Source organism: Styela clava, chromosome 7 (genome assembly GCF_964204865.1).
Source record: "Styela clava chromosome 7, kaStyClav1.hap1.2, whole genome shotgun sequence".
Lineage (NCBI taxonomy): Eukaryota > Metazoa > Chordata > Ascidiacea > Stolidobranchia > Styelidae > Styela > Styela clava.
Window position 1 is genome coordinate 24262913 of NC_135256.1, and position 18337 is coordinate 24281249.

Sequence of the window (18337 nt, forward strand, 5' to 3'; positions counted from 1 at the left end):
CAATATCTAATTCACTTTCTTCTGAATTGTTTTCGAAATCCACTATCTCGAAAATCGACTTTTCCTCTATAAGTGTACTGTGATTTTTGCAGTCAATACAAAAACAAAAATCTGTGCAATTTAGGTTGATTTTGGCACGCTCGCATAAATTATTTTGACTATTCTTCTTACACTTGCAGTTTGCCAACTCAAGAACTGATTTGAGGGCCACATGCTTCTTCAGTGAATCATTGTTGGGTGGTGGAGTATAATCCTTATGTTTGCCAGTGTTTGATAGACGTGCCCTGGTATCATTTACATTCTTCATATCCTCTTCATACAGTGAACAAACAAATTCCTCAGCTTCATTTATTAATGCCTCGTTAACCTCAAAAGATCTTCATAGTTGAGAAAAAAATGAATTGAAAACCTCAATGAAGTCTCCAACATGAGTTAGATGGGCAGTTCCAATTGCAGAAAAGTGCTAAAGTATTTCAATATGAATAGCCCATCTAAGCTGTTTGCAACTATTATGATTCTCATATACCTTTACGCTTCAAGACTTCTCGTTTAATCCATTTTATAGCAATGATAGCAGCAGGGATTAGAGCCTGCGTTAGATCGAATAGGTGGAACATTGACGTTTTCTTTTGTAGTACAGTATCTAAAATGTGGAAGAAAATCATATATTTGGAACAGCATGAGTGTAAAAATACCACTAAATACTAACTAATACCTTGATAACATAATGCATTTTATCTGATGTACTCAATGAACGTATATATGCTCATTGCATCAATGTTGTTTAATGTCATTGATTGCATGTACTACAGTCCAGCAGTGTTTGCATACCAGTACTAGACTATATCTACACTAAATTTTGATATATCACAGTCTGAAATGCCCTATGACAGTATGAGTATGGACTATATTTTAAAACATGAACTGTCTGTCTACAACTTGATTTCTCACCTCTCAATCGTTTCTAATGCTACTTTCCTTTCCACTCCGGCATAACTTATCATTGCTTCCCAGGTTTTCGTCGACTCTATGAATTTAGATTTAGACCAACCGACATTAGTAAAATTGATTATTTTCTTCTCTTTCACATCACTGTGCATTACAGAAACAGCCATTAATTTCTATTTCCAAATATACTATATTTTAAAACATGAACTGTCTGTCTACAACTTGATTTCTCACCTCTCAATCGTTTCCGATGCTACTTTCCTTTCCACTCCGGCATAACTTATCATTGCTTCCCAGGTTTTCGTCGACTCTATGAATTTAGATTTAGACCAACCGACATTAGTAAAATTGATTATTTTCTTCTCTTTCACATCACTGTGCATTACAGAAACAGCCATTAATTTCTATTTCCAAATATGCTGTGGCCTATATAGTAGTATAAGTCTTCTGAATAGTCAAGAAGAGTCATTAAATTAATCATAAACATTTTATGCAAGCCAGAAAATATCGTTGTTTGTGACATATTATTCTAGGTCTAGCCTTCCTTTGAGTTACCGCACCGTACCTATTTAACAACGTCTTATGAGCTAGTGCTCAACTAAAATTGCTATTTATGGTAGGGATATACAAGTGTTTAATATCTTACTTATACTTTTCAACACCTCCTTAGTATAACTGAACTAATAATAACTGAAAAAAACTATGGAAAGGCTACTCAACGCAAAACGCGAGCAGTAGTAGTACATCTGATATTCATCCGACCACGGGGGGGAACCACCTACAGCTGACTAATTGATTTGTTACGACATGCAGAAGTTTGCGTTCATTGGCCCATGATACCGGAAAAGCAGAGAAAATAGGACAGATGGTAACACATATTTATTGTAGTAAAAGCGTCTTTTCTGTGAAACGTGCAACTTTTGGAAGTGGGAACAAGGCAATATTTGTTACTAAGTTTCTAAGGAACATTTTGAAATCATTTTCAGGTAGTTACCTTATGTGCGCTACGAAACTGAAAGATAAATGGCCTCGGCTCGCGGCCTATTAGTTGCTTCCAGATTAGCATGAAAGAGGAACACTTCTGCCATGTCACTGTACACATTAGCTCTTCTCTTTAAATTGGATTCAAGTGCGTCGAGCATAGGGATAAAGAAATTTATTTTAAACCTTTCCTTCGAAGGGAGTTCCCTTAAAGCATCAGGTGCTTTTCTTTGTCTTCTAGTGACAGCTTTGTAGTTAATATTCGGCAAGGTTGCTTTTGCTTGCTGATCAAACTCATTTCTAATTTTGCTTAGAAAGTCTGCAAGTGAACCGTACAATTCGGCACAAGTACTTAATAACAATTTAGAAAACTTAAAGGGCTTTGCTAACCCTGTGAAAACGACCTAGCACTCTGGACCAAAAATGCAACAAAAACACAAATTCCATTTTTTGCTAAAGGTTGTTAGCATGAAGTCTGGTATCACCCTTTTCACTTACGTCAAAGTGCAAATGACTGAGAGCACTAGTGATGGCACTGTAACTGTTCAAAATAGCTTCCGTGGCTTTCGCATGTGCATCCCACCTAGTATCTGACAAATGTTTTGGCACCTTTGATTGAGGTTGCAAAAATGGTTTTAGAACTAACCACCTCTTTGTGGAAGCTGAAAAAAAGGTGTAAATTTCATTGATAATGCCAAAACAGTTCACTGCATCAAGACAGCAATCAACGGATGAGCGGCCTAGCAAATTTAAGGAGTGACCTGCGCATGGAATAAATTTTGCAAATTCATAAGCTGATTCATCTCTTCGCAAATAGTTTTTGACAAATAAGAGGGATTTCCTGATCCTGAATTTCCATAGCGATTGATATGAGCAAGTAAAAATGGATCAAACTTGGCTAATAGTTCTAAAAGACCAAGATAATTGTCGTTATTGGGAGATCCAAATCGTTCATTGTCCCCTCTAAAAGGTAAGTCTCGTTCTGCAAGAGTACAAATAACAGCGGTGATTCTTTCCATTACATGCCTCCAATACTGCTGTTCTACTTTTATTTGCTCCTCCAGTTTTGAAGTAAGCGTATATCCTCGCTTCCTTGTTAGGTAGGTTAACATGACATTTGTGTGTTTTTCTGAGTTTTCATGAGCTTGGATAAGATAAGAGTTGTGCCAGTCATCAAAACCATCAGAAGCTAAAGCCGAAGAGGATGCATGATTTGGAAAGAGTTTACATACAAAGCAATATACCCGTCCTTTTTGGGGGAATATACAAGCCATTGACTTTTGTTGCATAAAACATAGCTTTTGTGCAAAACCTGGATTTCTTCTTGTACACTCGTTTGAAACTAGAAAATAGTACACAACTGTGCTGAACTTCAGGGCTTCTCTCTATCCAATAGGTTTTTTCTTTATTTAATAATTCTTTTCACAAACCAACGACCTTTAAACTCGGTGTATGTGTAAATCTATGTTCGGCATTATCTGCATAAGTATCTGTAATACCTTGTGATTGACTTACTTCACCAGGTTTGAATTGAAAAATTTGACTATCTCCACTACTTTCATGTGTTTCTTTCCCCCCTCTCTTTGCAGCAACTGAGTTCTGAAATAAACTTGTATTTTCATTTTCACTGGACATGGCTCTTTCCTCACTACCTGGTTGCTGTGCAACGTCCTGCATTGCTTTTACTGTAAAACTTGCTTCTGGTTGAATGCTAGCAGTTGGCTGATCAGATTCGTCACACTGATTTTCTTGTGCTAGCGTCAAAGCACATACTTCACTGCCAGCACCTGTGGCTTCTGTCTTCTGCAAGAAAGCAGTGATTGGTTTTATCTTCGCTACCATATCATTTTCTAATTTCTTTCTCTTGCGCTTGCTAGCTCCACTTTCAAATCTTTTACTCATAATAAATTTAAGGTTTGAAAAATTATAAGATTATTGCTTGATTTAAACGCAGGTTAGCAATACCAAGACGTCTAATAATAAGATAAGTCGATAACATTAGTAAATTTCAGTTGATAAAACGTATAATTTACCCCATTAACAGTAAGCAACACAATGTCTATTGGTTATTCCAGCAACATATCAACTACCGATACTGTTTTTTGCAGAATAGACTGCGGTATTATAACATAGAAGCTTCCAACAGAATGCTCATAATAATTACCCTTATTATGATGCAAACGACGTAATAATGACTGTTTACAACGTGGTTGAAACCAGTTGTGTATGGAGTTTTTACTCTGAAAAGCTTGATATATATATATACTTTAGGCAGGGTTTAAACTTGTCAAGTTTTTAAAAGAATTACAAACTTCGAAACCGAATTTTAAAGCCCCTGGACGTTGAGGCCCTAGGCTTCGGCCTGCCTGGCCTAGTGGTAAATCCGGCCCTGTCTAGTAGTCATGTCCGAGTAATCAAGCGAAGTTACTGCCCGTTTGTTCCTACAATACATTAAGTTTAATTTAATTAAATCAGTGTCAAGATTTGTTTTTGTTTTGAAATCAATTTTTTTGTTGTTCCAAATTGTCTACATACAAGAGGTTTGAAAGAGTTAGCAAAAGTCACACATTTAATATTTTTGCGAAATACTGGAAAATATGGACCGATTCAACAAACGGTACATCGCTGTTGATCCTAAAGGCAGCAACATTCTGCATGAAAGTCTGCTTGGTCTGCTAGATACATCTTTAATTTCTGTCGAGAAGTTGAGCTTAATGCCAGGATGTTACAAAGTATTCTAATCAGACTAAGCCGAGATTAGTTTACGGCTTACAACGACTTTACAGCTATTTGCAAAAATGCATTGTTTGAAATATGTAGCACGCCTCTTAGTTCCCAAATTAATCATCCTTTTTCACAGCAGCAGCAAACACGAAATACAGCAGTACATGGGCGTTTCAAAAATGTCGTGTCCTACTTGCCCTACGTGTTCCAGGTGCCCCACGTGTCCCAACCTCACCTGTCTCTCGTGTCCGACGTATCCCACTTGTCCGAAGCATCCCACCTGCCCTACGTGCCCCACTTATCCCTAATACTTTGTTTTCCTATATTTGAAATATATGTTCAAAACATTTTCAGCTAGATAAGATGTTTTTTGACGTATTATCTGTTAGTTTTTTAGTTAGTTATTATTGGAAAATAAACCTTGATGAATTTTATGCAAACTTCACTTGAACAATTAATCAGATAGAGCATTTTTCTAAGGCTGTGGAAATTAGTGTATAAGTAGCCTACTATATTCGATGGAACTGAAAAATGTAATTACTATTTATGATAGATATTTTTCAATATTTTTTTTTACTGGGGACACATGCATCAAGATAAAAAATACATCACGATTAGGTTCACGTGAGTGACTTTTCTTAAAACAAGGCTTATAAAAGTATGTGCACCCCCCCCCCCCCAAAAAAAAAAACGTGGAATGACGAGTAATGGTTAATATTTTTAACAAGTACACTAATTGGATGATGTTAAATCCCAAGCCCAATCAGGAAATAGCAGCATTATGATGCTGTTGGTTCAATTCTATGATTCGCCCCCTTTTTTCTAGCATTTCAAGCAATTTTTGTTACTCTCGGCATTACGCCAAGCATAGTGTATAAGCTATGGCAATCTCGTGTTCAAAACCTGTACTCGAGGTTTATGTACCCTTACTGCAAATCCCTAGTTACCAATACTGGAACCCAGTAGTCAGTGAGAAATGGGAATTTATATCATGAATAACTCATACATTGTGACCAATAATCAGGTGTAAATTGTATGTCCAATATCTTCGTAGTTTTTCAACCTTACAATCTTGCACACCCACACAATATAAAAGGCTTGCAATGCTATTCCGTCACAGTTTTAATTAGACTAATAATTCAAATGTGGTCACGAGAGGCCAAAACAGGAGCTCAGAACAACATATGACCAAATCCCAACCATTCCTCCTATACGGATACAAATGTGACAACGTGTGCTCAATTCGGGTAGATATTACTCAATGAATTGCAATCAACGCAAGAATAAAAAATAAACATATTTTACTGTCAGAATGTAAACAAAGATATAAACAGATAAATATTTAGATATTTTTCAGTAGCTTAAAAACGAACGCTTTAAGCGCGTAAAAAAAAACTCCATCCTGCAGTGGCAAAGCAGAAATATGAACAACTCAATTTTTTCAACTTAAAATCAATAAACAGTGCGTTTATCACAAAGTTAACATGTACTGAATGCGTTCTGACATTCGTAATGCTACTATGGCAATTACAGAATGCGCAGCTGGGCTTTTTTAGTTGCGACAAGGACATCGTTTTGTCCCGCACTCAGGCATGAGATCGAAAGATATTCGGAAACCGGACTGCTGCCTCTATCTCGGATCAAAAGATCTTTATCAAGGTCAAAGCATGACTCTCGGTACTACTCTATGCCAGTAGTAAACATGCAAGATAAGGAGGTCCGTATGGTATGACAAGGGATGGAAATGCCGTCCGCAAGTGCATAGAAATGACCCACTTTGAAGACGGAACCCAATACTTTTCGAGAGCACATTTGTGAATAAGACATTTACGCTTGAATTTGTTCTTACTAGACGGACAAAACTAGTCCATTTCACGTGGGAGTGGCGTCGTCTCCTGTTTAACATGTCACTGGGTGCCATTGTTGCTCTTCTATGACGCTCAGAATCATTCCACGTACAAGTCAAAATACTAAGTCAATTTTGGTGACACCCTTCGTTGAGAAGGCGACAAAACCCAAAAATTCATCCGAGAAATCCTCAAATCTTGTAAAATTCTTAGTTGGAATTTTGCGAATGTTTGCCACAACATCGATGATATAACAGGTATCACTTGAATCAAGTGACGTGAGTCACCATCGTGTCACCTTGCATTATTTTGGCTTTCGAACATCCAGGTTGCAAATACCACTTTTGGCAGTTTTCCCCATTTTTCTCAGAACTCCTTGCAATTACGATCGGTTTTAATTTATCAACTAAGTAAAGGACCTGATCGGATAACTATGTGCAGTTAATTCTTCTCTTGTTTTTATTTATGTTGGTATATCTAGTGACGAATTTGAAATTATGTAGGTATATCCAATGGCGAATTTAAAATTAACCCGGAGAACTTTACTTATTTGCCAGGGCTGAGGATGGTTAACTGGTTACTCGGTTAACCGATTTCAGATGGTTAACCGTTACGATTTATTTTGACTGTTGACTGATATCTCAGATACAAATCACCTTTATATATTTATTGTACAATTTTTGGACAGGTTGAGGCCTACAGCTCTGTAACATCACAATAGGGCAGCGTGATCTGAACCGAAAGTGAAAAATCAGTATCCCCAGCAGTGATTCCGAAACAGCACAAGGCGCAAAAATGTATATTTGCAATTCAAGCACAAGTGCCATATAACAGATTATCATTAGCGGACCCTCCGACAGTGCTTCACGAACTGCAAAAGGTCCGCGGACCCCAGTTTGGGAACGCTAGACTCTAGCAGTGGCGGCGCGTCAATAGGGCCAACCGGGGCAATGCCCCGGTTGTTTTTTCGGTATAATAAAAAATATTCGAAAAATACCTCAATATCGGTTGCACAGACTGTCTACACTAGCCATATTCTCCCGACATGGTTCATTTTTCGCACGCAAAGCCTTCGCCGAACGTCGACGGGGCGACGCCGATTTTGCCCCGGTTGCTCATTGTATATCGTATTCTCTCTTTTATCTTCCACTCGCCGCGTTTGTCTCGTTTGTTTTCTGTTTCTTTTACTAAATCATCGGGGCCGATCGGGGCTAGCCCCGAAATTATGACGACACAATGCCGACGTTTCTTACAACAACGTGTTGACATATTCACGCATTCCTTCTCGTTCGTTGGTTGCTTGAAGAGTTGATAGTTTCATCGCCTTCGTTTTTGTCGCTTGTTTCGCTATTTGAATCAGTTAGAGACCTTTAGTCCATTTGCTTTCGATTTTCCACATTCCTTTTGAGCTCCTCACTTCTTTCCGGCTTCGCATTTCTTAGCCTTAGACCTCATAATGAATAAGGTTGATGCACTACTTCGCACTCCGTTTTCGCAGCTGCCGCTGGAACAAAAATTAGAGGTACAACGTCTTGGGCCTTATCAACCAAAAAATTGTTCACTGGAACAATCCCATGACGGAGGAAAGCGTCGGCGTACATTCTGCGCAGAAACTTGGTATAAAAAACACGAATGGTTGTGTTACAGAGAGGACATAAATGCACTTTTTTGTTTTTATTGCCTATTTTTTGCTACCGCCCGTGACTCACGTTAGTGTAAATTTGGTTTTAGAGATCTTAAACATCTTTCCGAGCGTGCCAGGGATCATCAATCTTCTATGGAGCATCTGGACAATGCAGTAAAATACCGAACATTCGGAAATGTTAATATTGCAGCACAGTTGGATGAAGGACGCGCGGTTTCTATTCGTCGGCACAACCAAAACGTCGAGAAAAACCGCCATGTTCTCGGTCGATTGATATATGTTTTGAAGTTCATTGGTTGTCACGAGCTGTCCCTCCGTGGGCACGACGAACGGGCTGGCTCTTCTAATAGAGGGGTATTTTCGGATATGGTGGAATACACCGCATCCCTAGATACAGTATTGAGAGATCATCTTGATGCCGCAACTGTTTCGAAAGGGACATCTAAGGATATCCAAAATGATTTGCTCGACTCAATGTATAAAATTTATTTACAACATTTGGCTCTGGAAATTGAGAATTGCCAGTTACTTTCGATTCAGTCTGACGAGACAATTGACATCACGTGCGTTTCCCAACTGGCTGTGATTTTTCGGTTTGTGAAAGATGGTAAACCTACCGAGAGATTTCACAGCTTTGTACCAATCGTTGATCGCACGGCACGGCAGAATATCGGCTGTACTGAAAGAAGTGTTACAGCCTTACAACGCGAAGTCAAAATTGATAGCTCAAACTTATGACGGTGCGGCAGTCATGAGTGGGTCGAAACACGGTGTTCAAGTTTATATAAAAGAAGATTTTCCTCATGCGCATTTTTTACATTGTTATGCACACCAATTTAACCTCGTTATTAAATATATCTTGATACCCCTTGATACCCCTCTCGTCCGTATATTTTTTGCAAATGTTTCGGGGTTTTTCTTCATTTTTTCCGTTTCGCCGAAGCGCTCTGACCTCCTTCGCCAGATATGTAGCCGCCGTCTCCCAGCTTGTGCACCAACACGTTGGAACTTCCAATCACGCGTGGTGCAGGGCGTGTCCGAAATTAGGTCTGAGCTCATTGAGTGTTTCAATGGCATTCAGAGCTCTCCGGTTTGGGACGAACGCTCTGTGAGGGAGGCGGCAGGTCTAAAGCGTCTGCTAGAAGATGGTGAGTTTTCATTTTTTCTCGCTTTTTTCTCCACAATATTCTATCACGTGGATGTATTATACGGCGCATTGCAGTCAAGGCTAATGGATGGAGCGTCTGTGCAGTCGTGTATTTCAGACTTCTGCGATGCTGTATCTCGTATCCGGGAAACAATAAAATACGACGACACATGGAGTGCTTCTTTACGCCGCGGGCAAACAATGCAGCGTTTGATTTTGTCTGCAAAGGAATGCTGTGACATTCTGGCGAATCAAATAGGCGATCGTCTGCGCACTGAACACCTTGCCGCGTTCTCTTTGATGAACCTCATAAATTTTTCAAAATTTGCACGTCAATTTCCCATCCATTTGTTGGCTCCTGTCTCAAAATTTTACCCCATGATAAACGTGGGTAAATTGGAAAATGAATTGCAATGTAAATACACCAATCAAACTTTTTTTAACATCACATCAACTTGCGCGCTCTATGGGTTCCTCATAGATAACACTCTAGTAACTACCTTTGCGGCGTCTGCAAAATTTCTGGACATCATTTTGACGACGCCTATTTCTTCCGCCGACGCAGAGCGAACATTCAGCACGCTGAAACGTATCTCAGAAACACAATGAAGCAAGATAGATTAAATTCCTTGGCTGTTTTATCCATTCACTGAGACGTTATTTCTGGGATGCATGACTTTAATCAGCGCGTTATTGAGCATATTGCTTCCAAGAAACCGCGGCGTGTTGCATATATGTTCAAGCAGTAGAAGTCTAGCAGCATATATATCTACGAGTGAGCGACGCATGTCCTTATCTTTGCATTAACTTTCCTTTCTTCATAGTAACGTTTTAAACCTTATTTTAGGTTTTGTCTGCTTTCCCGAAGTTTCTGTTAATATTGTAATATTGTATTGTCATTGTATTTATCTGGGTTAATATTGCCTTTCCTTTTGAAAGAGGTTTCAAAATAAACTATGTCTATATTTATTAATCCCTTGACTTGGACCGGTTTTAAAGACACTTTCTTATCGTTAAAAATTGTCGCTTTTGCCGATTGGTTGTTACCGATGGAATGGTTTTTATACTCATAAAATGATGGGAGAACTTACAGCGCTCATCCTGTCCCCGTAGATGGGGGTGACTTGGTCCCGCAGTAGCTTGCCCCGGTTGTCAAAATGACCACGCGCCGCCACTGGACTCTAGCGTTAGGTTGCGTTTTATTGACGTCTTGCTTTGCCTTATAATATACTGCAATATTTCTAAACCATTCGCAGAACATTGTAAGGCAGTGGTTCCCAAACTTTTTAGAGTCGGGACCCAATATTTATTACCACAGCTTATGGCGACCCATTTAACTTTGATAAATTAAACATTGATGGAGGAAACGAAAATAAGACCTGGCCTGAAAATAAGACCTAATTTGAATTTTAAAAATGATTTTAATTAAACCCTACCCTTAAAATAAATTTAAAATGTGTGGGAGAGGAAAGGTTCAATAACCTGAGGTAAGGTGAAGATCACACCACTACTCAAGATTGTGTGATGTCACAATCACAACATTTGCCACTTGATTTTTGAAAATACAAATAAAAACAATGGATGTCGGTTTTTATATACTGTAATGTTTATTAAAAATCATCGTGATTTACAGTGTGATTTCATTTTTGATAAATGAACACAAAAGACCTCTTCCTAAAAGAAACCATAGTGTTACTTTTGAAATGAAAATTAATCTAAATCATGTCTAAACTTCGGGGAAACACGGTAAGAAGTGCTGTACAGTGTACAAAACTGCTATGCGTAAAAAAGCCACATGGTCATTCTTAGCAAATTTTCGTTCCTTTGATAAGATCGTAAAAAGGAAACTTTCACAGATTAGAATTTAAATTCAATTTCTTTTATTTTTTTTAAGATTTACGTATTTGAGTCGCCACCAATCCTAATAAGCAGAATAATTAATCAAAGCTTTCCACATCTTTTCACGACTCACTAGGACTCCTTTTGCGACCCACCAGTGGGTCGCGACCCATAGTTTGTGAACCGCTGTTGTAAGGTGTTGAAAGATCACTTGTCGTCTGAATAACTAGTCCAGGCTGAAAGATTTTGCTTTCATTAGCGAGGTCAAAAATATGGAGAAAGTGTGACAGCCTTTTACCCAAGCTTGAAGCGCCATGTGACACTACATGTGAGCTAGGTGCCAAGTTGGGAAACACGCGTCGCGACAAATTTGTTGGTGGACTGGAATGCAGCCACACACAAAATCGATTGATAACTGAGAACGTGTTAACACATGCAAAATCATTGCAAATTGTGGTAGAAGTTGAAGCTGCAGCAAAATATACGGAGGTGTTTCAAGGCAATAATATGCAAATTATGAAAGTGAAAATGCCCATGACGTAAAGCGTATTGACGTAAAGAGATGCTACATGTGTGGTAAATCTGCACATCATCCAGGAAAATGATAGTTTAAAGCGAAATATACAGGGTGTCTCAAAAGAAAGTATACACTTTTAATTTTGATTTGGTATTCAGGTACTCATCATAGACCGTTCATTTCTTTAGAAAACATAGTATGGATAAGTAGTAAAAATTTAGGCACTGTTTGCAATTTTCATCAACCTACAGAATGACAGGAGATTAAATCAAGAAATTCGTTGCAAAATTGCTGTTTGACAAAAAGCATATAAATCAGTAAGAAAATTGAACGCCACTTTAACAGAGAATTTGGTATCAATTCGGTTACTACGCAACAAACAATTTATTAAAAATTTACGTAAACTGGATCTGCAGTTGATGAACAAAAATCAAGAAAACCAAGGAGCGGACGCTCTGAGGAAAACATTCAGAGCCAAATTAATTCCAAATGTTTTGCTAAAGAAGCGTTGAATTTTCTTACTGATTTATATGGTTTTTGCCAAACAGAAATTGTGCACGTCAATTGTTGGGTTAATTTCCTTGTCTTTCTGTGGGCTGATGAAAAATGCCAACAATGCCTAAATTTTACTATTTATCCATACTATGTTTTCCAAAAAAAATGAACGCTCTATGATGAGTACATGAAAAGAAAATCAAAATTCAAAGTGTATAGGCTAGGCTACTTACTTTTGAGACACCCTGTATATTGAATTGTAATAAAAAAGGTCACCCTAAGTTTGTGTATGGATCAAAATCACACCATAGACGAAACTACCAGCCGCAACCTAGATGCCAACAAATCTACACAGGTGAAGCAGAGAAAATTGTCATCGCTGATAGAGAGACAACAAAATTTCTAACAAATATAGGCCTACATGTGACAAAAATGAATGGAAAAGAAAAATCGTTCATCGATGCCACTGATATCATATGGATATCGTCCAAGTAGCAGGAAAAGTAATACAAATGGATATACATTAATACAGAAGAAGCCGTATCGACAATATCAAATGGAGATTATAAGAAAAAAACATTTTAAAAATGTTTCACAGTCACACCCATTGCTATAAAAATAGAACGTACGCATGTGAGCCATTGAACCGAAAAAGTTCAATGTGGTAATGGAAAAGCAAAACAAAAATTGTACGTGGTCGAAAAAAAGTAACAACATTTAATGGGAAGAGAGTGGATCAACGCATTTAAAGTTAACTGGAATGAATGGGACAACGTGAACAGCCTGAATCCAAATGGAAATCCAATTGATGTAAAACTTACTGTTCATGAAGGATGTTCATCGCGGGTGGCCACAACTTACTCAATTGAAAATATAGTGAAGGAATGCGCTGCTTGTCAGAAAAAGTGAAAAATGCCTGCAAATGCTGAGCTACATGTGTGGGAATTTCCCTCAATTGCAAGGGAACTCAGCGCTTTTCAAACTGTGTGCCGCGGCACACTAGTGTGCCGTCGGAGATTTTTAGATGTGCCGCGGAGCTTTTTGGAATTTCAGAAAATAAGGTATTTGTGTAATACATACAACTGATTAATTGTACTACAACTGATTGGATTAAAGCAGTGGTTCTCAACCTTTTTCGGCTCGCGACTCCTTTGGTGGTTAACACATAGCCTACCTCGCGACCCCCCGCCTTACTTTCTATTAAAGTATTGTATTTACTATATACTGATAAGATAAAATAGTTGTCTAAGTTGGACAAAAGGCACAAGAGGAATACATGGAACAATTTGGACACGACATTTTTGAGACAACCATATCTGATTAATTCCATTCAGCCATCGGTGCGAAAGCTATCAAAATAATCAAGGCCATTTGCATCTCCATGACTATGTGAACACGGATTTTCTGCTTCACTGAAATCAAGAGCGAAAAAGGGATCGATGAAATTTTAATTGTTTCTCAAAACAGGACAAACAATCTCTTTAATTTCGTTCATTTAATCCTGAAAGTTTTCCATGTATTGATGAAATTATTACTTAAGCGTTTTAGCAAAGTTCCTAGTGTTTTTTGACGCTTTTCACTGTTTTTAAGCGTTTTAGCAAGGTTTCTAGTGTTTTTGAGGGCTTTTCACTGTTTTTGAGCGTTTTAGCAAGGTTTCTAGTGTTTTTGACGGTTTTTCAATGTTTTTGAGCGTTTAAGCAGAGTTTCTGGTGTTTTTAGACGTTTTTTTTCACTGTTTTTAGGCGTTTTAGCAGGGTTTCTAGTGTTTTTAGACGTTTTTTCACAGTTTTTAAGCGTTTTAGCAAGGTTTCTAGTGTTTGGACCGTTTTTCAATGTTTTTGAGCGTTTTAGCAAGATTTCTAGTGTTTTTTGACGGGTTTTCACTGGTTTGGGTTTTAGCGAGGTTTCTAGTGTTTTTGACGGGTTTTCACTGTTTTAAGCGTTTTAGCAAGGTTTCTAGTGTTTTTGAGAAGTTTTCACTGTTTTTGAGCGTTTTGGCAAGGTTCCTAGTGTTTTTGACGACTTTTGAGCGTTTTAGCAGAGTTTCTAGTGTTTTTAGACGGTTTTTTCACTGTTTTTAGGCGTTTTAGCAGGGTTCCTAGTGTTTTTAGACGGTTTTTCACAGTTTTTAAGCGTTTTAGCAAGGTTTTTGGTGTTTTTAGACGGTTTTTAACTGTTTTTAAGCGTTTTTGCAGGGTTTTTGGTGTTTTTTAGACGGGTTTTTGCTATTTTTAGACGTTTTTTCACTGTTTTCAAGCGTTTTAGCAGGGTTTCTGGTGTTTTTAGACGGCTTTTCACTGTTTTTAAGCGTTTTAGCAAGGATTCTGGTCTAAAACGCCTAAAAACAGTGACAAATCGTCAAAAAAACACTAGGAACCTCGCTAAAACGCTCAAAAACTGTGAAAAACCCGTCTAAAAACACCAAAAACGCTTAAAAACAGTGAAAAATCATCTAAAAACACTAGAAACCCTGCTAAAACGCACAAAAACAATAAAAAACCGTCTATAAACACTAGAAATCCTGATAAAACGCTTAAAAACAGTAAAAAACCGTCTAAAAACACTAGAAACTCTGTTAAACGCTCAAAAACAGTAAAAAATCGTCTAAAAACACTAGAAACCCTGCTAAAACGCTTAAAAACAGTGTAAACCGGTCAAAAACACTAGAAACCTCGGTAAAACCAGTGAAAACCCGTCAAAAAACACTAGAAATCTTGCTAAAACGCTCAAAAACATTGAAAAACCGTCAAAACACTAGAAACTTTGCTAAAATGCTTAAAAACAGTGAAAAATCGTCAAATAACACTACAAACCTTGCTAAAACGCTTAGAAACAGTGAAATAACGTCAAAAAACACTAGAAACTTTTCTAAAACGCTTAAAACAGTGAAAAACCGTCAAAAACACTAGAAACCTTGCTAAAACGGTTAAAAACAGTGAAAAATTGCCAAAAAACACTAGAACCCTTGCTAAAACGCTCAAAAACAGTGAAAACCTCTCAAAAAACACTAGAAACCTTGCTAAAACGCTTAAAAACAGTAAAATAACGTCAAAAAACTAGAAACATTTCTGAAACGCTTAAAACCGTCTAAAAACATAAAAAAAACTGCTAAAGCGCTTAAAAACAGTGAAAAACCGTCTAAAAACACCAGAAACCCTGCTAAAACGCTTAAAACATGAAAAATAGTCTAAAAACACAAGTAACCCTGCTAAAACGCTTAAAAACAGTGAAAAACCGTCTAACAACACAAAAAACCTTGGTAAAACGCTTAAAAACAGTGAAAAAGCGTCTAAAAACACCAAGAAACCCTGCAAAAACGCTTAAAAACAGTGAAAAATCGTCCAAAAACACCAAAAACCTTGCTAAAACGCTCAAAAACAGCAAAAAACCGTCTAAAAACACCAAAAATCCTGCTAAAACGCTTAAAAAACGTTTGAAAACATCAATAACCCTGCTAAAACGCTTAAAAACTGTGAAAAACCGTCTAAAACCACTAGAAACCCTGCTAAAACGCATAAAAACAGTGAAAACCCGTCTAAAAACACTAGAAATCCTGATAAAACGCTTAAAAACAGTAAAAAACCGTCTAAAAACACTAGAACTCCTGATAAAACGCTTAAAAACAGTCAAAAACCGTCTAAAAACACTAGAAACCCTGCTAAAGCGCTTAAAAACAGTGAAAACCGGTCAAAAACACTAGAAACCTCGCTAAACCCAGTGAAAACCCGTCAAAAAACACTAGAAATCTTGCTAAAACGCTTAAATACATTGAAAAACCGTCAAAACACTAGAAACTTTGCTAAAATGCTTAAAAACAGTGAAAAATCGTCAAAAAACACTATAAACCTTGCTAAACGCTTAAAAACAGTGAAAAATTGTCAAAAAACATTAGAAACCTTGCTAAAACGCTTAATAGCAGTGAAAAACCGTCAAAAACACTAGAAACCTTGCTAAAACGGTTAAAAACAGTGAAAAATTGTCAAAAAACACTAGAACCCTTGATAAAACGCTCAAAAACAGTGAAAACCTCTCAAAAAACACTAGAAACCTTGCTAAAACGCTCAAAAACAGTAAAATAACGTCAAAAAAACTAGAAACCTTTCTAAAACGCTTAAAACCGTCTAAAAACATAAAAAAAAAACTGCTAAAACGCTCAAAAACAGTGAAAATCCGTCTAAAAACACCAGAAACCCTGCTAAAACGCTTAAAACATGAAAAATAGTCTAAAAACACAAGTAACCCTGCTAAAACGCTTAATAACAGTGAAAAACCGTCTAAAAACACGAAAAGTCTTGGTAAAACGCTTAAAAACATTGAAAAACCGTCTAAAAACACCAAAAATCTTGCTAAAACGCTTAAAAAACGTCTGAAAACACCAATAACCCTGCTAAAACGCCTAAAAACTGTGAAAAACCGTCTAAAACCACTAGAAACCCTGCTAAAACGCATAAAAACAGTGAAAAACCGTCTAAAAACAATAGAAATCCTGATAAAACGCTTGAAAAACGTCTGAAAACACCAATAACCCTGCTAAAACGCCTAAAAACTGTGAAAAACCGTCTAAAACCACTAGAAACCTTGCTAAAACGCTTAGAAACAGTGAAATACGGTCAAAAAACACTAGAAGCTTTTCTAAAACGCTTAAAACAGTGAAAACCGTCAAAAACACTAGAAACCTTGCTAAAACGGTTAAAAACAGTGAAAAATTGTCAAAAAACACTAGAACCCTTGATAAAACGCTCAAAAACAGAGAAAACCTCTCAAAAAACACTAGAAACATTGCTAAAACGCTTAAAAACAGTAAAATAACGTCAAAAAACTAGAAACCTTTCGGAAACGCTCAAAACCGTCTAAAAACATAAAAAAAAACGGCTAAAACGTTTAAAAACAGTGAAAGACCGTCTAAAAACACCAGAAACCCTGCTAAAACGCTTAAAACATGAAAAATAGTCTAAAAACACAAGTAACCCTGCTAAAACGCTTAAAAACAGTGAAAAACCGTCTAAAAACACGAAAAACCTTGGTAAAACGATTAAAAACAGTGAAAAAGCGTCTAAAAACACCAAGAAACCCTGCAAAAACGCTTAAAAACAGTGAAAAATCGTCCAAAAACACCAAAAACCTTGCTAAAACTCTCAAAAACAGTGAAAAACCGTCTAAAAACACCAAAAATCCTGTTAAAACGCTTAAAAAAGGCTGGGAAACACTAATAACTCTGCTAAAACGCTTAAAAACTGTGAAAAACCGTCTAAAATCACTAGAAACCCTGCTAAAACGCATAAAAACAGTGAAAAACCGCCTAAAAACACTAGAAATTCTGATAAAACGCTTAAAAACAGTAAAAAATCGTCTAAAAACACTAGAAACCTTGCTAAACGCCCAAAAACAGTGAAAAGTTGTCAAAAAACACTAGAAACCTTGCTAAAACGTTCAAAAACAGTGAAAAACCGTCAAAAACACTAGAAACCTTGCTAAAACGGTTAAAAACAGTGAAAAATTGTCAAAAATCACTAGAACCTTTGCTAAAACGTTCAAAAACAGTGAAAACCTCTCAAAAAACACCAATAACCCTGGTAAAACGCTTAAAAACAGTGAAATACCGTCAAAAAACACCAATAACCTTGCTAAAACGCTTAAAAACAGTGAAAAACCGTATAAAAAACACCAATAATAACCCTGCTAAAACGCTTAAAAACAGTGAAAAACCGTCAAAAAACACCAATAATCCTGCTAAAACGCTTAAAAACAGTGAAAAACCGTCCAAAAACACCAATAAAAACAGTGAAAAACCGTCAAAAAACACCAATAACCCTGCTAAAACGCACAGTCAAAAAACACCAATAACCCTGCTAAAACGCTTAAAAACAGTGAAATACCGTCAAAAAACACCAATAACCCTGCTAAAACGCTTAAAAACAGTGAAAAACCGTCAAAAAACACCAATAACCCTGCTAAAACGCTTAAAAACAGTGAAAAACCGTCAAAAAACACCAATAACCCTGCTAAAACGCTTAAAAACAGTGAAAAACCGTCAAAAAACACCAATAATCCTGCTAAAACGCTTAAAAACATTGAAAAACCGTCAAAAAACACCAATAACCCTGCTAAAACGCTTAAAAACAGTGAAAAACCGTCAAAAAACACCAATAACCCTGCTAAAACGCTCAAAAACAGTGAAAAACCGTCAAAAAACA